Source organism: Rhamphochromis sp. 'chilingali', assembly GCF_963969265.1.
Source record: "Rhamphochromis sp. 'chilingali' genome assembly, chromosome: 5".
Taxonomy (NCBI): Eukaryota; Metazoa; Chordata; class Actinopteri; order Cichliformes; family Cichlidae; genus Rhamphochromis; species Rhamphochromis sp. 'chilingali'.
This window is the reverse complement of record NC_137932.1, coordinates 43911921-43916084: the sequence shown is the minus strand read 5'-3', so window position 1 is coordinate 43916084 and position 4164 is coordinate 43911921. Positions and strand designations below refer to the sequence as shown.

The 4164-nt window shown below is 34.7% G+C and overlaps 1 long non-coding RNA gene across 1 annotated transcript; it reads left to right on the top strand.

The window, feature by feature from the left end:
- The first annotated feature begins 650 nt into the window (after window positions 1-650).
- LOC308397340 lies at window positions 651-2354 on the top strand. Its single transcript, XR_013971727.1, has 4 exons — window positions 651-722; window positions 878-935; window positions 1980-2074; window positions 2183-2354. It is a non-coding gene; the product is annotated as an uncharacterized lncRNA (long non-coding RNA).
- The last annotated feature ends 1810 nt before the right edge of the window (window positions 2355-4164 follow it).

Here is a 4164-nt window from a genome sequence, read left to right as displayed (position 1 = left end):
AGTATCATAAGCACTATAGTAACATAAGCACTATAGTAAAATAAGCACTATAGTAACATAAGCACTATAGTAACATAAGCTCTATAGTAACATAAGCACTAAAGTAAAATAAGCACTATAGTAAAATAAGCGCTATAGTAAAATAAGCTCTATAGTAACATAAGCTCTATAGTAACATAAGCACTATAGTAAAATAAGCACTATAGTAAAATAAGCGCTATAGTAAAATAAGCGCTATAGTAACATAAGCTCTATAGTAACATAAGCACTATAGTAAAATAAGCACTATAGTAACAAAAGCACTATAGTAACATAAGCACTATAGTAAAATTTCGGAAGAAATATAGTATCATCAGAATTCAAGTATTTTCAGACATTGAATTTATGACACTGAATTTTTATCCTCCAAATTTCCCTGCAAAAATATTCACCTGCAAAAATTCACCTGCAAAAATTCACCTGCAAAAAATTCACCTGCAAAAATTCACCTGAAAAAAATTCACCTGCCAAAAATTCACCTGCAAAAATTCACCTGCAAAAAATTCACCTGAAAAAAATTCACCTGCAAAAATTCAACTGCAAAAGTGATGAACTTTAATGACCCAAGCCAGAGCAATCACCACCAGATCGAGTCGAGTGGCTCTCGGCCAATTAAATTACGCTGTTTGATCACATGACACCGTTAGCCAGCAGTTTGTCTCCTAAAAGAGAGCTGTTTAGAGGTGAGTGATTAAGTTTTTCTCCTAAATAGAGATCATTACAGAACGCCTAGTCCTACTTAAAATCCCATTTATTTTTATTTTATCATCTACTCGAACTAAGGAAAATGTTTGACTAACTCAAAGACAATTTCCACGCCTCCCCTGCCTGACTGCAGAGGCAGTTTTGAATTTAGGAGCAGCAAGATGGAAGCGGCAAACCCTGGCGATTCTCCGGTAAGTATATTGTTTTTTATCTTCAAGTTTGTCTTTTGAAACGTTAATTTTATTTAAATCCGTTGCTCACGTATAAAGTACACAGACGGGGTCTTTGCTCAACTCGTCTGAGGCGTGTCTCACTAAGCGCTACATGCTAGCATCCTGCTAACCGAGCTACCCTTTACATGCTGTGCTTTAGAAAATAGGATACTCGTTAAAAAATACTCCGCAGATATTGATAGATAGACGAACACTGCAAATATAATGTTGTAAACGAAAACGGCCTTTGGTGAAGTGGTAAAATACACCATGAATAAAGCCATAGATTGAATGGCTGCCATGGTTGCAGAACGGCCTGATTTAATGACAAGAATGGGGAAGAGTGAGGCGAAGTGAACCAAAGCCACAAAACACGGTCAGACAAGGCGGCAAAAGGGCAGTGATCTGTCCGTCAGTATGAAGTTGGTGTGTGCTTTGGTGAACAAAAACTCCAGACCGGTAGCAGGAAGGTGGGAGACTCGTGTTTCACTGGAATAGTGGTGAATTAAAACATCCTTTGTTGGGGACATTTAGGTGTAAATGCATCCATAAAGGTGAGACAGAGGCAGACCAGACAGTGAAGAAAACAAGGCAAACATTAGAAATATTAAAACGGAAATATAGGATTAATATAACATACAATTGGGGAAAATGTAAGGAACACAATGTAAATGATATTGTAAAGTCATTAAAACAGCATACTCTGATTAAAAGAAACAGATAATTGGGTAGGATGATGATGATGATGATTTTGATGATAATAATAATAATAATAATAATAATAATAATAATAATAATAATAATAATGTTAAAGAACATGTACAAGATGGGTATATATACTTGTAGCCAGAACTTAACAACTACAAAGTTGTAGCATGCCAGACCATCTTGATTGAATGTAACTTCGCTCCACACAAGTTTTATGGTAGACATATTCATATTGGTATCTAATAAATGATTAATTCTTAGATTTTATCAAACGTTAATTTATAAATTGTTTCTGTCTTTATGTGTGTGTTTCAGATTATGCAAGATGTAATTATTCAGTCAGCAAGACACTTGCTGCAGTTACTGACATCATCCAACTGAACTGCTGCTGTGATGAATCAGAATACAAGGTTTACTTTAGCAAGACCTATGAGTTAATGCTACATTTAACTAAATTGTTATATATTTTGTGTCCAATATTGTCTCCATATGATTTTGTTTTTTGCAACATCTTGCAGAGAACAGAGTCAAGGTACCAGCTTGGTCAACCCTAAAAGACCATCTGTTCATCAAGAAATGACCAGGTGAAAAAGTCATAAACTAAACACTCTGCATGAGCATGGAATTTAGGATGCAACTTTATATCTTACCTGCTCTACACTCAGGGCTTGAATTACAACAACAGTCAATCACATAGTAAAATAAGCACTATAGTAACATAAGCACTATAGTAACATAAGCTCTATAGTAACATAAGCACTATAGTAACATAAGCTCTATAGTAACATAAGCTCTATAGTAACATAAGCACTATAGTAACATAAGCACTATAGTAACATAAGCTCTATAGTAACATAAGCACTATAGTAACATAAGCTCTATAGTAACATAAGCACTATAGTAACATAAGCACTATAGTAACATAAGCTCTATAGTAACATAAGCACTATAGTAACATAAGCTCTATAGTAACATAAGCTCTATAGTAACATAAGCACTATAGTAACATAAGCACTATAGTAAAATAAGCACTATAGTAACATAAGCACTATAGTAACATAAGCTCTATAGTAACATAAGCACTATAGTAACATAAGCTCTATAGTAACATAAGCTCTATAGTAACATAAGCACTATAGTAACATAAGCACTATAGTAACATAAGCACTATAGTAAAATAAGCTCTATAGTAACATAAGCTCTATAGTAACATAAGCTCTATAGTAACATAAGCACTATAGTAACATAAGCACTATAGTAACATAAGCACTATAGTAAAATAAGCTCTATAGTAACATAAGCTCTATAGTAACATAAGCTCTATAGTAACATAAGCTCTATAGTAACATAAGCTCTATAGTAACATAAGCTCTATAGTAACATAAGCACTATAGTAACATAAGCTCTATAGTAACATAAGCTCTATAGTAACATAAGCACTATAGTAACATAAGCACTATAGTAACATAAGCACTATATCAGAAAAACAAAATAGCTCAGAAAGGCAGAATAGAAAATACAAAAAAAGTGATGAACTCAAAAAAACAAATCTAAGTACGATACAAAGCAGAGAGTCTAAAATAGATGTAGAAACGCATTTTCCTCATAAGATATTTTTATATTATGTAAATCTGAGAAAGACAGAGCTGACGGTGCCTCTGTGTTGATGATAAGTGCAAAGGTGTTGATAGTGTAAATGTAAAAACTAAATCTTATCTCTTCCCAACAACACTGTGAAGTCGCACTGAATCAATAAAAGGGATTAATGTTTATAATGTCTCCTCAGAGCTACAGTGACAGAGTGTGAATGTCACCATCCTCGTAGATGAACAGTCAGTAATATAAATTCCACATGTTCAACAAGCAGGAATACAGCACTGTTTTATATGAGAGCAGTCACATGGATCGATTGCAACACATATTTATGAGCCGAGCTGATATAATTTGCGAGGGCCGATCATTAATGAACCACTGACACCATTTCCAACCAGCAGTGCTGCAACTCTGCTCCCCTGGTTCAGTTATATGGCGCTGCAGCACTGCTGAACATCATGTTCATGAGAGAGAAGTCTGAGAGGGCAAGTGAGAGGGAGGGAAGGTGCCGGATGTTTAAATGACTCATATAGCCACATGTTAATTAGAGGACTACACTGAGTTACTGTTGTTACTGATCAAACCTGCAGTGTGGAGCTTTTCACTGTTTACTAAACACTGGTTATTCTGCTGTTATTTACTGTACATTACAGTCATGCTCCAAGTTTACCAGAATACAGAAACAATCATAATCCAATGGCTTCACTTGTTAACTGTGTACAGTGACTCTGTGAGCTAAACAGTTTGGCACAGATGGAGTAAACTGCAAAAGCTAAGCTAGTTCAGAAAAACCTGTTTATTCAGATGTGAGATGAAATGTTTATGTTTCAATGACAAGCTGCCAGTAACAAAGTGCCTAAAACCTGGTTTCATTTCATTCATTTACGTTTGTTTTTCTTCTAATAAG